This window comes from Panthera tigris, chromosome A1, assembly GCF_018350195.1.
Source record: "Panthera tigris isolate Pti1 chromosome A1, P.tigris_Pti1_mat1.1, whole genome shotgun sequence".
In the NCBI taxonomy this organism is placed as follows: domain Eukaryota; kingdom Metazoa; phylum Chordata; class Mammalia; order Carnivora; family Felidae; genus Panthera; species Panthera tigris.
In genome coordinates, this window is record NC_056660.1 from 154937853 (window position 1) to 154959491 (window position 21639).

General features: G+C 35.1%; 1 protein-coding gene across 1 annotated transcript in view; it reads right to left on the reverse strand.

Annotated features, from left to right (window-relative positions):
- The window catches only part of FAM172A (family with sequence similarity 172 member A), a 424226-nt gene that overhangs the window by 23633 nt on the left and 378954 nt on the right, over positions 1-21639 (reverse strand). The window lies entirely within an intron of this gene.

The window sequence follows — 21639 nt, forward strand, 5'->3', positions numbered from 1 at the left end:
AGAGGATATTTTTATGAACAATTACCATTTAAAATAACTTTGGAAATAAAAATCATTTGTAACTATGTCATTCTTAATAAAAATCGTTCTGTTCAGTCAGTATTTTTTCTATAATTTCTACTTAAGTTCATCACAATTTTTGCAAGTAAATTCAAGCATGAAGATTTTCTTTTGGTTAGCATTTCAAGTTCCAAATTTTCTTTTCATAAAAGAAAAATATCATAAAATTTAGTGATAAATTATGTATAGTGATGCGATTCTCATGTTTCAGATTGAGAAACGAAAAGCACTCAGTCGAATGTATCTTAAGAAAATAAACCCAGAAGTATTAAATTTAAAAATAAATTTTATTTTCAAAATAATTTCAAACTCACAGAAAGTTGCAAAAATAATACAGCTGACTCCTATATATCTCTAACCCAGATTCCCAGTTTTTAAAAATATTTGTCACATTTGTTTTGTTATTTACTCTTTCATTTTGTGTGCATACATATATATGCATGTATACAAATACCATTTTTTTCTGAACTTTAATTTAAGCTATTTGCAAATATCATGCCCTTTAGTATGTATTTCCTACCAACAATGAAATTCTGTTATGTAACCACACTTACCAAATTCGGATTTCACATTGACAGATACTTTTCCTCTGCCATGTGGATGCCAATTTTGCCAGGTGTCCATTAGGCATTTTTTTCTGTCAAGTACAGAGTCCAGTCCCAGATCACATAGTGAAGACTATGAAGATTCGATAAATATTTCCTTTAATTTTTATCCATTTTTATTTTTTATTATTTTTATTTCCATCCATATTTATGGATGTTTAAAAAGATAGTTTCATTTGGCTTCAATCTGAAACTTGAGAATGACAACACTAATTCTATCTCAGTTCTATGACAGTTTTAGTCAATTATCTGCATAAAAACATAAATATATGATTAAAATATTCCTGGTTAAGTTTATATGTCTACCAGTAAATAACAATATCCATTTGACTCTATTTGATAAAGAAGCCTGCAATTCAGAAAGAAGAAAATTCCTGACTATTTCATTGCATGCCTTCCTGGCATTTTCTTGTTAGCTCTTGGAAGGTTACTGAATTAAAAATTAAAATAAGTCAAGTATTCTATTTGATAGAAATTCTAGTAAAATATTTATTTGAATGAGAGGAGACTGAAATTAGTGACTAAGTCAAGTTTCTCAAAAATTTGAGGCTTATATTCAACTATGACAATTTCATTCCACGTGCATTAGAAAATATAGAAATAACTGCATATATTGTTGCTGATGGCCTAGAAATACTCTACACAGCTGAACTGAGGGACTTAAAATTTAAGATCTATTTCTGGTTACTCTATCAATATGCATGAAATTCTAGATAAGCCATTTAACTTTGATTTGTCCCAATTTGTCTATTTCTAAAAGCAGAAAAAGTATTATTTATCATACAGATATATTACTAGGATTTTAGATAGTTAATCTAGTGACATCATAGTATGAAATGCATCAAAGATTACAAAGAGTCATGATAAATATTATAAAGACTAATGATAAGTAAACCATTTGCCTAGAAGAGCAAAGAAAGGATTTTACTACTTAATCTATGTTTGTGGTAGGAAAAAGTAGGAAAAAGTAGAAAACACAAATAAGAAGAAAAAATGGAAATCACTAGTAACTCTACCAATCAGAAATAACAACATAGAATATCTTATTTCAGACCTTTTTCTACACATAAACATATATGTTTGTTTACAAAATGCATTACTTTAATAATATAAAAACCATATTTCAATACAAATACATTAAAAACATAATATACTGGGGGTGCTTGTTCTAGTAATCAGTTAACCCTCCCACTGGTAACAATGATAAACTGTGGACACAATATAACATACAGTTATTTGATGGCATTGGAGAACAACGAAAACCAAGTAGAAACTGAAGGAGATGAAAACTTTCAAATAAGGGTTGTGCACTGGACAGCTCTTCATCCAAAAGAATTCTTTCTGCAAGGTACAGTGTGGTTAGAAACCAAGCAATGGCTTGAAATGTCCAGAGATGGGGTTGGGGGAGGCTAAAGCAGCTGGAAACTAGGAAGGGAAATTCCTGAAAACAAACAAAAACAAACAGGAGCCAACCACAGAGGGGGATGTTCCAAATCTGTATACAAATTGCTTTCAGTTTTTAGTTGAATTCTGAACTATCTTTGCAGAGAAAAGATTCCAAGGAGCTGGTAGAAGGCTACAACTGGAAAGCTGAAGATGATGAACAGAGATTTAAGTTGCTGCACACCAAGAAAGAGACAAAGTTTAGAACCTGAGTCCTGTCAAATTAGAGAGGCTGGATAAACACCTTGGTCTTTCCAATGAAACCCAGGAAAAGTAAAGATAATGTGCCAGGTCTAAGAGTTTACCCTAAAACTAAGGGAAAACTCACCATAACAAAGTTTAAAATCCCATCTGAACACATTCAAGGTCATCTGCCAATAATTTAAATGCCCACTAAAAGAAACACCAACACTGAGATTCTCAGAAGAATATGACAGAATCCCAAACTCAACGACTCATCACCACAATGTGCACACATGATAAAAACTTACCAGATATGCAAAAAACAAAAACAAAAACAAAAACCAAACAAAAAACGGAGAAAAATGTAATCCAGAGTGAAGGGGTGAACAAAAGAAGAAAGAGACTCAAAGATGACCCAGATACTGGAATATTGGAATTAGCAAGCCAAAACTTTAAAACAACTATTATAAATATGTTCAAGGACTTAAAAGAAATGGCTAAAATGAGTGAAAGGTATTTTAACAGACAAATCAAAACCTTAAAAAAAGCCAAGGGGTGTCTTGGTGGCTCAGTCAGTTAAGCGTTCAACTCTTGATTTCCACTCAGGTCTCATGATTTGTGAGTTTGAGCCCCGAGTTGGGTTCTGGGCTCCATGCTGATAGTGCAGAGCCTGCGTGGGATTTTCTCTCTCTCTCTGTCCCTCCCCCACTTGCACACTTGCTCGCGTGCATATGTTGTCTCTCTCTCTCTCTCAAAATAAAATAAACTTAAAAAAAATACTAGAACTGTAAAGTACAATATCTGAAAGGAAAATTGGCTGGATGGACTTTTTTTTTTTTTTAAGTAGGCTCCACAGTGAACATGGATTTTAAACTCACGACCCTGAGGTCAAGAGTCACGCGCTGTACCAACTGAGACAGCCAGGCGCCTACCCCCCTGCTGGCCCCCCTACTGGTTGGACTTAATACCCAACTGGAGAAAGCAGAAGAAAGTTTCAGTGAACTTGAAAACCTATCAACAGGAATTATCCAAGCCAAAGAACAGAGGAAAAAAGATTGGTAACAAAAAAGGAAACAAAGCCTGAGTGACCTGTGAGACAACATAAAACCACTTAATTGTGGTATAACTGGAGTCCCAGAGAAGAAGAAAAAATGAATAAGGAAGCAAAAACATTTCAATTAATAATATGCATGAATCAAAAAAAAAAATCCATGAATCCTACATTAGGTGAAAAACATTAATTTAAGAATCTAAGAAGTCCGGCAAATGTTGAACAGGACAGATACAAAGAAAAGCACACAGACACATCATAGTAGGAGTACTATAACCCAAAGATAAAGAAAAAAATCTTGGGGTACCCAGGTGGCTCAGTCAGTTAAGGGGCTGACTTTGGCTCATGTCATGATCTCACAGTTTGTGGGTTCAAGCCCCATGTCAGGCTCTGTGCTGACAGCTCAGAGCCTGGAGCCTGCTTCAGATTCTGTGTCTCCCTCTCCCTCTCTGACCCTCCCCTGCTCACACTCTGTTTCTCATTCTCATAAATAAATAAACATTAAAAAAAAAAAGAAAAAATCTTGAAAGCAGGAGGGGTAAAAAGGACAGGCAGAAAAATAATGATAGAGATGGCTGTTGACTTCTCACCAGAAATAATGGAGGTCAGAAGACAAGGAAACAACAACTTGAAAAAACTGAAAGAAAAAAAACCCCTCATCAACCTAGAACTCTATTTCCAAACAAGAAAAAAAAAAGGGCCTTTTAAAAACTAAGGTGAAATAATGTTAACTATACTGGAATTGATATAAAAAGGAAAAAAAGGTGAATTAAAGAGTTTCAGGTAAACAATAAAAGGAAGAATTTGCTGTCAGCAGACTTGCACTAGAAGACATGCCAGAGTAAGTTCTTTAGGCTGGAGGGAAATAACATCAGATAAAACTTCAATTTATAAGATATGTCCAGCACTGGAAATGGTAGCATTAGGGCAAAAATAAAGACAAGTACTTCTTCTATTAATTAAAAAAAATAGTACTGAATCTTTAATGCAAAAATTATAACGCTGTATTATGCGGTTTTAGTGTGCATGGATTTACAATATATGACAACTATAATATAAAGGACAGGAGAATAAATGGAATTACAATGCTGTAAGGCCCTTACATTTTATATGAAATTGTACAATATCACTTCATAGTCTTATGATAAAGATGTATAGATCAACCCTTAACCCCTAGAGCAACCATTAAAAAATAATATAAAAAGGCATATTAAAATGACCTCCAGAGCAATTAAAATACAAAAAAAGAACAAAAAAACTGGACAAACAGAAAGCAAATAGCACAAAGGGAGACACAAACAATGATATTAATAATTATATAAAATTTAAATGGGCTAGTTACTCCAAGTGAAACTAAAATTAAAAAGACTACAACACAAATGTTGGTGAGGATGTGCAGGAACTCAACTAGAACTTTCATATATTATTCGTAGGAATGTAAAATGGTATAATCACTTTGGTAAAAATATTTGGCAGATTTTAATTATTAGCATTAGCACTCCTACAATTAGCTATTGATCCAATCGACAACAAATGTCTACAAAAAGGCATGTAAGAAAATGTTCATAGAAGCTTTCTTCACAATAGCCAAAAATTAGACACAGCCCAGATGTTCATCAATAGGAGAATGGATATGCAAATTGTGATATATTCATAAAATAGATACTACTTAGTAATTTAAAAAGAATGAACTACTGATACATATAACAACTTGGATGAATCTCGGTAACATTCTGTTAGGTGAAAGAAGCCAAACACGAAAAAGTATATGCTCTAAATGGCCTTCATGTGAAGTTTAAGAATAGGCAAAACGATCTATGGAGATAGATTATAACAGGTTTCAGTGGTAAGGTGGGGAGGGAAAGGAGAACAGGCTGGAAAGAAGAAAAAAAAAATTGGAGGTGATGGAAATGTTCTATATCTTTATCAGGGTAGTAGTTACAATTGGTATACACATCTTTCAAAACCCAACAGTTTGTATACTGAAGATCTGATCATTTCACTATATGCAACATTTATAATTAAAAAAGAAATAAAAATAAAATTTAATATACTTCAAAATATAATTCACATATAAATGTAAAAATAAAGGCACCATACTTCATATACAAATATTTCATTTATATCATTGAATATAGTTTTTTGCTTAGGACATATTTTCCATCTATGGGCAAAATCAATGGCGTACCTAGGGATTAAACCCTTCTGAAAGTACTGGCTCATTGGTCTACACCAGTCCTTTGTCTTCTTCTATAGCCCTTAATGATTTAAAATTTAGCAAAAGAGGGGTGTCTGGGTGGCTCAGTCGGTTAGGCGGCCGACTTCCGCTCAGGTCACGATCTCGTGGTCCGTGAGTTCGAGCCCCGCGTCGGGCTCTGTGCTGACCGCTCAGAGCCTGGAGCCTGTTTCGGATTCTGTATCTCCCTCTCTCTGACCCTCCCCTGTTCATGCTCTGTCTCTCTCTGTCTCAAAAATAAATAAACGTTAAAAAAAATTAAAAAAAATAAAATTTAGCAAAAGAATATGTCTATGTTAATTAGATGGTGTTTGGTAACTCTATCTCAAAAAGATGAACTCATCTACTAAATTGAAGAAAAGTCTAAAATTACGGTTAAGAAGATTGCAAAATCACCTCATCTGTTTACAAGATGGTGACATTCTCATTATGTATTCTTGGTGACTCTCCAAGTAGAGAACTTATCAGATCAACATGGTGTTATGTTCAGCATTTACAGGTAATAGACAGTTCTGGTTCTTAACAACTTGTCAATGATAAAGACAGTACTATAAGAGCACTTTATCACTACAGGATTTGCAAAGCTTCCAGAGAATGTTACAAATTATAGTCCCAAAAGGACAGTTCAGTAAAAATTCACCAACCCTTTTTATTACATAGACTACTAATATGAGTCATTACATCCCAAGGCAGCAGAACTAATGGGCATATAATAATAATTTAAGCTCTGACATTTTAACAAAATATATGACAATTAAGTAACAAAAACAGGCAACGGACCTAATGTTTTCCAAGGATAAAAGGAGAAAATGTAGTGTTTTTTGAGTTGATTCAAAAAGTATTTGAAGTTCAAATATAGTCTGCTACCAACTGGCCTCACTCAAGAGATGTTTTAAATGACTCTTAAGTAACTGGAGAATCCTAGTCTGACAGGATTTAGTAAATTAATGTTCTTCATTTTTGTCCTGGTTTTAGAAGAGGAAATGGGAAGAAGTAGTTTTGACTATCACTGGCTTCTCCTCCAAGTAGAAATGCTTATTACATTGGTTTAAAATCACTTGATTTAAACTAATATTTAATAATCAGGATGATAATTTTCAGTACCATAAAATAAATCCAACCATTTATTACAGAACAATTTCTTACATGAAAAAACGACCCGAATTTCTGTCTTCTTTCAGTACAATATTGGTTGCTGTCAGAGTTAGAAAAAAAATTATATTGAAGAATCTTTAGGAAATTGGTTGAACACATTTAGGAAAATAACAGATTAACTGTAATTTCAAATAGTTTTGCATATATTTTATGGAGAGGACTGTGCTCTATATCTGTTGGTGTAATGGCATAATGACTGGCATAATGATTGCTGCATTTATTAAACATTTAACTTTTCTTAAGTTTTTTCTCTGGACCTCTGATTTTGTGGGATGCCAACAGCTGTTGATTCAAGGTTCTGTTCAAAGTTTAGGGAAGCTCCTTACTGCAGTCTTTCTCAAAGGCATCAGTGTGCTAATGTGCACTGTGACAGACAGAGGGAGGATTTCCTTTTCTTTTTCATTTTTTTTTTAAAGATTTTAAGTAATCTCTGCACTCAACGCGGGGCTCGAACTCACAACCCCAAGATTAAGAGTTGTATGCTCCACTAAATGAGCCAGCCAGATGCCCCAGAAGGGAGGATTTCTGTGTGCACTATCTTCCAAACATGTGTGAACAATGAGTTTTCTTGGGACAGTTTTGTGGACTTTTACTTCAAAAAACACACTTTGGAAAATTTAGGTCTAGAGGCAATATAGGTATGAAGTAGAGTTGTATAGCAGGTTGAAAAAACAGGAGAGAAAAGTGAGAGAGCAAATACTGGTTTAAGCCACATATTTCTAAGTACTCATTTTCTTAAATGTAAAATGCTATTTACTAGCTGTAACCTTGGGCAAGTTCTTTAATCTCCCTCTCTCTCTTTCTCTCTCTCTCTCTCATCTGTAAGAATGGGACTAATAGCAAGAATACCTACTTTGCAATTTGTGATGAGAACTGAGTATGATGTATGCCAAGTACAAGTACAGTACCTGCCACATAGTCCTGCTTGAAAAATGACAGCAACTAGTATTATTGGAGTATTTTGGTACAACCTACATGAACTAGAGGCTTTCTTTTGATTACATAGGAAAAAAAAGACATTCATTCCCATTTTAGCCCATTCTCCTACTTTCACAATACTAATTACCAAGTGAAAGGTTCTGAGAAGACCTGCTCATAAGAAGCCTGCTTATTATCTTTACTGAGCCCAGCATTTAGGTTTGACCAAAGGAACCTGCTGACCACTGGAGCATTTGGGCACTACAGTTTCCACAGAAAAATCCAGTTTTTTTTGTATAGCACTTGGTAACTTCTGGTTTATCTTCACATATACTATCAGATTCTATCCTTATAATAAACCAGTGAGGTTAGTAGGGCAGAAGCTGTTATCTCTAAATTATGGACATGGAAACTGAGGCCTAGAGGAGTTAAATTGTGAACTGCCTAAAGTCACAGGATTGGCAAGTGGCAGTGGTTAGACTCAAACTCATGTTTTTGGCTTTCGTGTCAGTATGTTGAGGATATGAATGAATGAGTGACTCAGGGGCCTCTGATTTTGCATTTTAGGATAATTTAGTTCAGTTTAATAAACATTTATTGAGTTGCTCCTATATGCTAGGCAGCGTGCTAGGTGTGAATGAGACATTTCTATTTTTGTTCTTGAATAACTAGTGGTATTCAGAAAATCAGAAAACAGAAAAGAAAAAAAAGAAAACTAGTGATTCTAAATAGTTTTCTAGGGTTGTGACCTCCTTGATATGCTTTTTGGTATTTAGTTTCCCAGAAGTTCACCAGAGGAGAGTTGATGGTGACCATGGCAAGGACTTTGTGTTAAGAGTGAAAATCTGAAGAAATCCTCCTGTGGTGAAGGGAATCCTTTCGGTGTTCATTCAGTCACCAATAGTATGCCATCCAGTAATGGCGAGGACTGTGGAAGGATTTGCTATGGTTTCTGTAACACTTAGTTTGAAATACCTTCCCTTCTTTGTGTCTGTATTTCCTACCTCAACAGATCACAGAAACGTACTTTCTACTTTAGAATGCTTAGCTGTTGGAACATCACCTGAAAAATATATCTTTCCTTTATTTGGTATCATTATGTTTCTATGGTATTGTCTTTATTCCTTTTAGCACCCTCATGTTTTCCCAAATTTATTACTTATCTTGACAACCTGTTCAATGGTTAATGCCTGTCTGTCCACAGAATTACTTGAACATGCTCTTGGCATGAGAACGCTCAATTAAAAAAAAAAAAAAAAGTCCCACCTTGATAACTGCAAAACTTTTATCATCACCACTTTGCTGTTTAGAAACTTTCATTTTAAAAATCATTGATTAGTTTTCTGACTGAATTTGAGATCCATTTTTCTGTTCTTACTCCTGTAGCCCTCTGTTGCTAAAAGACACTGTTGGTTACTTTCTCACTGATGTGTTAGTCACAGCATCAGATTTATAATCCTATCAACTTTCTGACTACTTCTTTTTAACTACTTCCTCCTGAAAGTATTTATTTGTAGCTATCAGTATAGTAGAAAGTACATCGGCCTTGCAGACATAACCCCTGGGCACCTGGATGGATTACTCCTGAACTTTACAATTCTGTGCAAATCACCAGGCTGAGCCTCAGTTTCTTCACATACAAAATGAAGTTAATAATAGTACCTATTTCACATCATTGTTCTTGAGAACTCCAGGAGATGATATATGTGAAAGTATTTTATTCATTCTCAAGAGTCATCCAAATGGAAATAATAATTGCCATTAATATTAAATGGAAATATTAACCTGAATAATTAACATTCAGATATATGAGGGTTTTAAAAACGTTTTAATTTTAATTCCAGTTAGTTAACATACAGTGTTATATTAGTTTCAGGTGTACAATATACTAATTCAACACTTCCATATATCACCCTGTGCTCATCACAACAAGTGCATCACTTATTTAACCCATCCCCCCATTCACCTCCCCTCTGGTAACCATCAGTTTATTCTCTCTAATTAAGAGTCTGTTTCTTGCTTTATCTCTCTTATTTTTTTCCTTTGCTTGTTTGTTTTGTTTCTTAAATTCCACATATGAGTGAAATCATATAGTATTTGTCTTTCTCTGACTTATTTCACTTAGTATTATACTTTCTAGCTCCATCCATACTGTCGCAAAAGGCAAGATTTCATTCTTTTTTATGGCTGATTAATTTTCCATTATACATATATACACATACATTGATACACATACATACATATACATATATATACACATATACATACATGTTTGTATATCACATCTTCTTTATGCATTCATCAACTGATGGACACATGGGCTGTTTCCATATCTTGGCTACTGTAGATACTGTTGCTATAAACATAGGGGTTTATGCATCCCTTTGAATTAGTGTTCTTGTACTCTTTGGGTAAATACCTAGTAGCACAATTGCTGGATCATGAGGTAGTTCTATTTTTAATTAAAAAAAATACTTTATTTATTTTGAGAGAGAGCGAGCATGTGCATGAGCATGGAAGGGGCAGAAAGAGAAAGTGAGAGAGAGAATCCCAAGCAGGCTCCACACTGTCAGTGCAGGGTACCGACATGGGGCTCGATCTTATGGACCGTGAGGCCATGACCTGAGATGAAATCAAGAGTTGGTGGCTTAATGACTCAGCCAACCATGTGCCCCTATTTTTAACTTTTTGAGGAACCTCCACACCAGATGTATAAGATTTTTATGTTCTTTACTCTCCAGATACATTCCAAGAGCTTGTTTTTTTTAATATTATCATGTGCATATATTATAAATGATTATATATAATATACATTTATATATATATAGATATATAAAATATATAAAGTGGAAAGTGACTTGAACCAATTTATAGGACAGCTTTATAGTTATGATCTACCAGTAATAGAAAACTTAATGCTTTCTCTCTTATCCATTTAAACATGGTGTCACCTTCAAATATCTCTATTTAAGCCTAGAGTCGACATGTGATTTTTGTTTTCTTTCTGACCAGCACTTGATTCTCCTTACATACCTCAGGAAATACCACGGTATATAAGTGGCGGTGATGAACAGGTGGGAAGTTTCACCTTTTACATTTAGTGACCAATGCACAAGGGAAGGGGCAGCAAATGTGGTTGGACTAGTCTATTTTAATCACTTCTCCTAGAGAAAATGACTCTGTGGGGATGTCACATTGCTCTGCGGTACAAAGAAAGGCAAGCTGTTTTCAAACAGTTCAATGGTAGGCAGGAGCAGTAGGACCAAGCAGCCTCAAAAGCAGAAAGCAATAAGCTACAGGAGAGTCACAGGGCCCCCTCACTTTCTGCCCAGCCACTCTTCAACCCATTATCTTCTTAAATGTTTGTCATAACCCAACACAACACTTAGCAACTGAAATCATGCGTTTTTTTATTTACTAGCTTTTTTTTTGGCTTGCTTGTTAATTGTCTGTACGTTCTGACCAAAATGAAAGCTCCCTCAGGTCAGGAACTCTGCTATGTCTGCTGCTGTGTAACACCACAGTGACTAGAACAGTGCCTGGCACATATCCAGTGTGCAATAAACACGTGCTGACTGACGGACTGATTGGTAAAGTCTTTTGAAATAATTAGGACGTCAGTAAATGCTGAATTGAATTAAAAATGAAATAAAGACATTTTCTTACACTCAAAGAATATACTATGATGAAAACATTCAAAAATTATTTAAGTGTTTTTCGAAAAAATATAGGTGCTAGGGTCCAAATACTAAAAATGATAAGATAATGCAGGTTTTTCTTCTAATCTGCTGATAGGCCTACTATTCTCAGTAACTCAATCCTTTGAGTAAAATGATCATAAAAAATGATTGCTAAAAGCTTCTTGAAATACAAGAAACATAACTTTAACTGTGTATTTGGTTAAAAACTGAATTTTCTGCTGCTTCATGGCTTTTGTATTAATAGGACTCTCACTAAAGGAATTATTTCTATGCCATAGAAATAATTTTAAGGAGTCATGTACTATTCACATTTATCTTGGAAAAGTATGGTAAAAAGAAAACAGATGACACTGTTCATCATTTTAATCTTTAACATATTTTTACATTTAAATAGATTTTGAAGAAAAACACAAATGTAACAGCCTACACATTTTTCTTTTGTTTCCCCCCCAAAAAGAAAAACCAACACTATCTATAACACTATATGGCAGATTTTTTTGAAATTTGAACACTATATGCCACGATATGGCAGCTTTAAGCCCTTGAATAATAACTTACATGGCACAAGAAAAACAAAACAACAAAAATTTTTACCATCATTTAGTCCAAAAATTTTCTAAGTGCCTATGTGCCAGACATTGGTGGATGGTAGCATATAAAGAAAAACAAGACACAGGGCTCATCCTTGAGATTACAATAATAATACCCCTTTGGAGGTATCCAAGATATACCTGCCTTGTTCCAAACCATACTTTATGGTAAATTTCATTAAAATGAACTCCAAATGTCATGTGAAAAGTTGTATTTGGATGCATAAATTCTGCCTAAAATGAAACTGACATTACAAACTTTCTAATTAGACTGAGAGACTATTTCTACCATACTGTAACTTCAGCAAAGTAAAATAATATAGAGAGACCCTCTGCTAAAAACAATAGTAACTACATTTGCTATACAATGTATACTGTTTTCTTTAAAAAAGATGCTTATTTCTTAATAGATTTTTACTAAATAAATGGCTATTATCTACATTAGATAAGTATGAGGATCTGTATAACTTTTTCTCCGTAAAGACTGAATGGCCATCTTTGGTTACAGCAAAGTCATATTAAGTTGTGGTAAAAACTAATGCAGTCTCCTGTAAGAACCTCATCACTGAGTCATGATTTAATGTTATATTACAGGCATTAATTTTATTCTATTTTTTTTTCCATTCTCTCCTCACAGGCTTTTACTGGTCATCAGTAAAAAGTTAACAATATCAGGAAGACAAATTAAGGAAACAATCCTATTTTCAATCCCATCAAAAAGAATAAAATACTTAATACTAAATGTAACCAAGGAGGTAAAAGAACTATACACTGATAATAAAACATTGATGAAAGAAATTGAAGACATAAGTAAATGGAAAGGTATTTCATGATCATAAATTCAAAGCATTGACATTGTTAAAATGTCCATAATTTTGAAAACAATCTACATATTCAATGCAATCCCTGTCAAAATTCCACAGAATTTTTCACAGAACTAGAACAAACGGTCCTAAAATTTGTATGGAACCATAAAAGATTCCAAAAAGCCAAAGCAATCTTGAGAAAGATAAACAAAGCAGGGGGCATCATACTTCCTGATTTCAAACTATATTACAAATTTGTAGTAGTCAAAAGTCATTATGGTATTGGCATAATGACAGATATATAGATCATTGGAGCAGAACAGAGAACCCAGAAATAAATCCATGCATATATGGTCAAAACTTTTTGACCAAGGGGTCAAGAATATACAATGGGGAAAAGACAGGCTCTTCAATAAATGGTGTTGAGAAAAATGGACAGCCACAAACAAAATAATGAAACTGGATCCCTATCTTATGCCGTACACAAAATGGATTAAAAACCTGAACATAAGACCTGAAACAGTAAACCTTCTGGAAGAAAACATAGGGGGTGAGCTCTTTGACATTGGTCTTGGCAATGATTTTTTACTTTACCAAAGCAAGGGTATCAAAAACAAAAATAAACAAGTGCAACTATATCAAACTGAAAAGCATGTGCACAACAACAACCACCCAAAAAACAAAGGCCAAACAAATAAACCATTAGCAAAATGAAAAGGCAACCTACAAAATGGGAGAAAATATTTGCAAATTACATATGTGATAATTAGGGGTTATGAAAAGGTCTGAATACACTAATCAACAGGGAAATGCAAATCAAAACCACAATGAGGCAATAGGTCACACCTGTTAGAATGACTATCATCAAAAAGACAAGAGATAAAAGTGTCGGCCAGGATGTAGAGAAAAGGGAACGCTTGTGTACTATTGGGAGGAATATAAATATAAATTATGGAATACAGTATGGAAGGTCCTCAACAAATTAAAAGTAGAACTACCAAGTAATCCAGTAATCCCAATTCTGGGTATACATCCAAGGAAAATGAGAACAGGATATTGAAGAGATATCTGGACTCCCATGATCACTGAAACATTGTTCACAATAGCCAAAATATGAAAATAACCTAGGTGTCCATCTATAGATTAATGGATAAATATATATATATATATATATATATATATATATATATATATACACACACATACATACATACATACACATACAGGGGACCATCATTCATTCAGCCATGAGAAAGAAGGAAATCTAGCCATTAGCAACAACATGAATGGACTTTGAGGGCATTATGCTAAGTGAAACAAGCCAGGCAGAGAAAGACAAATACTGGTATCACTTATAAGTGAAATCTATAAAAAGTCAAGCTCATAGAAACAGAGAGAAGAAAAATGGTTGCCAGGGACTAGGGTTGGGGGAAATAGGGAGAGGCTGGTAAAAGGATACAAACTTTCAAAAAACAATGGGATGAATAAGGTCTGAGGATCTAATGTATAACATGGTGAGTATAGTTGGTATGAATGTATTATGTAAATGAAATTTGCTGAGAGTAGAACTTAAATACTTTTACCAGAAAAAGATAAATATTCAAGGTGATGGATATGTTAATTAACTGGATGAAAGGAATCCTTTTTACTATGTGTATCAAATCATCATGATGTACAATTTATTACTTTTTAAAAAGTTTATTCATTTATTTTGAGAGAGAGAGAGAGCACATGTGTGTGCACACAAGTAGGGGAGGGGCAGAGAGAGAGGGAAAGAGAATCCTAAGGAGGCTCGCGCTATCAGCATTGAGCCTGACAAGGGGCTCGATCTCACGAACACGTGTTATCATGACCTGAGCCAAAATCAAGAGTCAGAGGCTTAACCAACTGAGCTACTCAAGCACCCCCATGATGTACACTTTAAATGTCTTAGAATTCTGTCAACTATAAATAAATAAAGCTCAATAAAGCTGAAAAAAAATAAAACTAAAATATTAAAAAAATCAACAGTATAGTACTAACTCGATTTTCTATAAACATGTTCATGGAAGATTTGCCCCATTATGTTAGTCAGTGTTTCTTGGATAAGAATCCACGTAGTTTCATTTCATTTTAATTTCAACCAATATTTTTTTCTAGGAGCTGGGGAAATGGTGATTAACAAGACAGATGTAGTCACTGACTTCAAGGAGTTTACAATCTAGTGGGGGAAGAAGACACTAAAATAATTTCATAAATAACCGCTTGTTTACAAGTAAATATGTGATTGCTTTGTTATTAATTGCAAGGAAATGATCTTTTCAGAAAAGTATATATGCTTTTGCTTTTTAAAAAATTTAATTTAATTTTTTTATTTGTATTTTTTTAATTTTATTTTTTATTTTTTTTAAATTTACAGGCAAATTAGTTGGCATATAGTGGAACAATGATTTCAGGAGTAGATTCCTTAATGCCCCTTACCCATGTAGCCCATCCCCCCTCCCACAACCCTCGTTTGTTCTCCATATTTATGAGTCTCTTCTGTTTTGTCCCCCTTCCTGTTTTTATATTATTTTTGTTTCCCTTCCCTTATGTTCATCTGTTTTGTCTCTTAAAGCCTTCATATGATGAAGTCATATGATATTTGTCTTTCTCTGACTAATTTCACTTAGCATAATACCCTCCAGTTCCATCCATGTTGTTGCAAATGGCAAGATTTCATTCTTTTTGATCACCGAGTAATATTCCATTGTATATATATACCACATCTTCTTTATCCATTCATCCATCGGTGGACATTTGGGCTGTTTCCATACTTTGGCTATTGTTGATAGTGCTGCTATAAACATTGGGGTGCATGTGTCCCTTCGAAACAGTACACCTGTATCCCTTAGATAAATGCCTAGTAGTACAATTGCTGGGTGTAGGGTAGCTCTATTTTTAGTTTTTTGAGGAACCTCCAGACTTTTTTCCAGAGTGGCTGCACCAGCTTGCATTCCCACCAACAACGCAAAAGAGATCCTCTTTCTCTGCTATATGCTTTTGCTTTTCAAGGGAAGATATTGTCAGTTATTAGTTCCCTTTCTGCCTTGACTGTAAGGAAGCTAGAGATAAATCTCATGCTAAATTAATATAATAACAAACCATAGGCTGATGGACAATTATCTTTATATCTAAGTAGTTTCTGATATTATAAAAATCTGTACTTTAATTATTATGTCTTGTATATGTCTTATTTCCTGCAGGCTGACCAAGAAAGTAAAGAGGGACAGGGTTGGGGAGTGGACTAAGCTATAAAGCACAGAGAAAAACAATTACGTTTTCTTGAAGTCTTATTTCACAGTTGCGTTTGAACCAGAATTGTTCTATCTATCCAGTGTTGTATAAAACAGTATAAAATTATTTTAGAAGTTCCAACTCAGAATTGTCTCTAAATCTTGTAATGGTACAAAAAATGAGTGATATTAATTGCCTTTAGCCCCATGACAGAAACAAGGGACTCATTAAAATTTCAAGAAAGTACCATAGAATATATTATGTTAAGAAATCAGAATTTCATAATCTTTTGAAGCTCTGCAGTACTTTAATGGTACTTCTAATAGTGCCTAACACTTGGAAGGATTCCACGGTTTGGCTCCTATAAAGTGGTTTTTGACAGCAAATGTGCAGGAACCAGAATCTATACTGAAACTTGAATCTGAGCCACTTAGACATCATGATGTTGCCCAAATGTGAAGTGGTTTCCATTGGCAATACCATAATATCTTCTCACTGAAGCAAGAAACTGAGTTTGGGGATATTTAGCTACCAAAAGAAGCAGACATTATCTAAGTCTTGATCAGACAGAAAAAAATTGAAAATGACTTCCTGGCATTCATTCAGTGGAAAATGAAGACATGAAGAAGCCAAATAAAGTTAACAGCTCTAAAAAGAGGCTAGAAATTGTGGTGCTCTAGAGTCTTCGTCATCACTGCCATGCTCTTTGGTGCCAATACACATTCACTGGGCTCTCGCCATGTGCAAAGCACAATGATAGGGACTTTAGTTATAATAGTCTTGAAGGTCATGGACTTTTTATTTTTTAATTTAATTCTAGTGTAGTTAACATGTTATGGACTTTATATTACACCTCCTTATAATTCCTTGTGCCTGGAACAGGGTTTCTGAAGATAGCAAATATTCAGTAAAGATGTGTGGACCGTATGAATGTGACTGCAAGGGGTCTGGACTGTAACTGGGAGATAGGATAGGAGTGGCTTCTTGCTAGCAGAGGTTGTTATCTTAACCCCTTTACACTGTTTCTACCTAGGACAGTGTCTAGCACATAATAGGGATCTAAAAATAGCCAGCTAATCAATAATGTGCAAATAATTTTGTAAAAAATTATTTATTGAGTGATCACTATGCTTTCGATGATTTACTACACTGAAGTCTCACAATGGGAAAGTGCTGTTATAGTCCCCATTTTAGAGGTGACCTAGCTAACATTTACAAGGGGTTGGGCAACTTGTTCAGTTACCCAGATACTGACTTGAGGAGGTAGGATCTGAAGCTGGGCAGTGTGACTGCATTATTGCAGCTCACATCTCTCATTGTCATACTATACGTATACAAAAATAAACACTACTGTAAGGCAGCATGTGTATGGCCCTGGTGAATGGCAGAGATAACAAGTCCTCTTGTTAGACTTTAGACTAACTTTAGACTTTAGACTAAGAAGAGATTACTGACGACTGGGCAGTAGGAACAACTTGATGAAGAAAGTAGAACTTGGGGTAGGTTTTGAAAGAAGAAGAGGAACAGTTAAGTGCTGATGGAGGAAGAAGATAAGTGAACAAAGGGGTGGATGGAGATGCCCATAATATACTCAGAGATAAGAGGTAGACTTGTTTGGAGAGAATGAAAGAGTCCACGTAGGACAGTAGTAGAAAGCATTACTAATTAGAGATTTGGCAGGAACAAGAGAATGAAGGACTTAAGAATTTGGATTTCATTCTTCAGGCAGAAGTGGAGCCAACAAAGTTGTTGTTGTTGTTTAAACAGAGAAAGAGGTGCGAAAAGTGACTTTTTAGGAAGATATGTAGGATATAAAGACAGTAACAGCTATGGAGACCAGGAGGCCAGTCAGGTGGAGGTGAAGAAGACCTGGACTAAGAGGGCTGGCAGTGGCGATGGAGAAGAAATTACAAATAAAAGAGAAAGAAAGAATCAAGCAAACGTGATTGCCTTTATGATGGAGAGAGGGAAGAATCAGTACCAATGTGACGAATATTGATACCGTCACTGTCAGAAATGGGGACATTTAAAAAGAAGAGCTGCTTTTTGGCAGATTACTAAATTTAAAACTCTTGATTCCTAGAGGTTTAAGGCATCTATTAATCAAATAACTTAAACATTTGGATACCGTTATAAGCCAGGAACTGGGCCAGGTACCGGTGACAGAATGGTGAGCAGGAAAGATATGGTCTCTTTTCACAGACCTTTGAGTTTATGACAGAAGAGAGGCATTGGGTAATTATAATAACACTGATGAGTTTTACGATGGTGATGAAATACAGAGTATTATGGGACCATATGGTAGGAGCATACATACAGTGTGGTCTGAGACTTCCTTGAGGAGTGACATTTAAGCAGTGGACCATGTTAATAGTTTGGTTAATAGTCCCCATATCAGGGAGTTAACCTGTGTTATATAGCACAGGTTATATATATACTAGAGGTGCCAATCATAGTATCTGCTCACCAACCACCCCTTGTAGTGAAACGACATTTATTACAGACCTGTTTTAAAGGAGAGCAGCAGGGGCCATCTTTTTCACCACATAACCCTGCACCTTCCATCCACAGCTGACTGAACCTGGGATGGATACTGATCTAAGTGCGGCCAATTCATAGGATCATCATCTATGATATGAAGCAAAGAGAGAAGAAAAAAATAATTTTCTTAAGAATCTGAATGGAGGAAATGAAGATATTAGTGAGGGATGGGAACTGCAGTAAAGTCAGAAGTGGACAGGTGGAAAGGCTACCCATTTGCCAAAGTTCTGAGGGGACAGAAAGAGTAAGAAAGGAAGAAGCTGGTCCATATACATTGAATAGAGGAATTACACAGAGAAACAGAGATGCCTCTAAGGGAATATACGTCTCATGAGAGACAAGTGGCAACAGGAGGTGCTTTGTATAGCAATATTAATTGTCAGTGACTTTCCAATGACAAGACAATGAGTATCCTCACAATAACTCATACTGGGTTCATTTCATTTTAGAACAACATTCAAAAGTCTAACTGGCTTAACTTACAATTTCAGTATAGAGTTTAGTTCTTATAGTCTCTGTACAAATCGTATTTATTTATGTTTTATTTTTTAGGGAGAGAGAGAGTTGGGGAGAAAAGCAGAGGGAGAGAGAGAGAGAATCTCAAGCAGGCTCCATGCTCAGTGTGGAGCCTGATGAGGGGCTCGATCCCACAACCCTGGGATCATGACCTGAGCTGAAATCAAGAGTTGATGCTCAACCAAACGAGCCACGTAGGTGCCCCTGTACGAATCTTCTTTAGGAGACAAACTATAAATTCAATCCAAGCTAGCTGAATGGATTTCTATTGCTCATAGACAAGAGGGCTTAATTAAAACACATTATCCCCTCATGGATAAAAGTAAGCTGAAAAGGAGATACTGTGTTGAGTTCAGCTACCAGGGTAAATAAATTATTATATATAAAAACAAATCTGTTTGCTACCTTTAAATGTCTTTAATTGTCATAATTATAGCATGCCTATCTCAACACAGATGCATACGATATATTCTTAGGAAAATTGTCACAACTGTTCATACTTACACTCAAGTGATATATTTGTATGCTGTATACCATACACATATACATGAAATGTATTCATACACCTAGCTAAATATCTGTAGTAAGACATCAATTATACAAATGTACAAACACAATTATATGACTTCCTTGCAACTCTGTATGCATGCCAGGAACACTGAGATGATGGTCCTGATGTAATTATTGTCTCTTTCCTCAATGCCACATTGTATAGCACCGGGTGGACAGATGAGATTAAGCAAGTCTATGCTTGGTAACATCATCTTTTGAGTTTTACCCATACTCTCTTATTCTGTCAGCCAATCTCCTCTATTTTCCTCAACTGTACTTTCTCTATTCTCTCTCTTGTTAAAACAAAGCTATAAACAACTGTAGCCAAATAAGTGATAAAACCATTAGGTTACCTGTGCCAAGCAGTTTTTATGGGCTAAAAGTATGAACTTTTCTATAAAGTTACCATTTGGGACATGGGTAAGGTAGCTGAACTAGCATTCCCCTTACCCTGAAAGGAAAGCTAGAAGTTACCTCTTGGTTTCTCATTTTCCACTTGGCCTAAACTCAGTGGATAACTTGATTTTAAGAGGAGATGGGAAAGAAAATCAGGAGAAAATAAGAAGTGACGTTTAACTGGGCAAGGGAAAGGGATAAGTGGGTTTAACATATACCTATCTCTCCCCTGTTCCATGCAAAGGAGGCTTGGAACGGACTGTGTACAGAGAAACCTGTCTAAGAGCATTTATAACAAAGGAGAGGGACCATCCTCCTTCCAAGTCTCAGCTGGGCTTCAGTGGTGTCAAGTGGAGCAGACAGAGAAAGGAGAAGGAAGGAGAGATCACCCTCCTCCTGTTCAGGCCTTGGTGACAAGGAAATAAAAGTAATTTGCATATGGTTAATTATAAGTATACTAAGAACAGTGGGTTGTTTTCCTAATGGAATAGTGAAAGTTGCAATGAAAAATTATACCTTTTTGTCCAAGTGAAAGGAATTTGTTTTCAGATATAATTTCTTCAACAGTGAAGAGAACTTTTTGAAAAAAACGAAGGCAGTATTTTATAATACTAACTGCATTATTTAAAACTCATTTAATTTTACTATAATAGAGGAAAGCTTACCAGAGGGGCCATGAGTCAGTAATGTTCTGATAAACATCAATTTAGTAAGGTAGGTGTTATAAAATATATCCTCTTGGTTTCTAACATACTTTAAAAAAAACATGGATCATAATGTGACAATATACATACATAACATGAATTACAAAAATTAAAAAAAGCTGCAGAAATAGATGTATCAGCTCTACCCTTCTGACACATATTATAAGACCTTCACAATAAAAGTAGACTGAAAGCATCGTATCATTTTGAGATTTATTAATGCATTTCTTAGTGTTTTTTTACACACACACACACACACACACACACACACACACACAGGGATTTACCTTATAAATTCATGTCAGCTACACACCCAGAGGGTTGATATAATGTGGTTAAAGAAAAAAAAGCTAAACCTTTGTTTACATCCTTTAATAGTAAAAAGATAATAATGAAAGCATTGCAAGCAATTTTATTTTAAAGAAAACCAACTGAGTCACAGATAACAGATTTTGTGGTTTCTATAACTATCCAATTTCTGCATAGTGCCTAGAAGCGGCTATATATACCCCAACAGCATTTTACATCTACCTAGATTAATAGGACATGTTACTAAGACATTATCTACCCATGGTTCACAACAAACTTGGACAACATCCAGGTTTGAAGAAATGAAAACACGAGGTAGAAGTAAAAGGAGATAGACCGGAGCCAGAAACATGGATGGCAGAAACATAAAAACACCAGTTCCAACTTCAAGAAAACACAAATCAGTTTTTCTTATTAGAATGTGAGATGACAGAACAAACATGGGACAGGTACATGGTATCCTGTTATTACAGAAGTATCTTCCATGTTAGAGTTTATTTTACAACGAAAACTGCAAATAAATAATGATAAGACATCAGAGCGTGTCTGATAATCTGTGACAACAATTCTAACGCTGTCATTGTAGCCACCGGAGAAACCTGCACATACTGAGCCCTG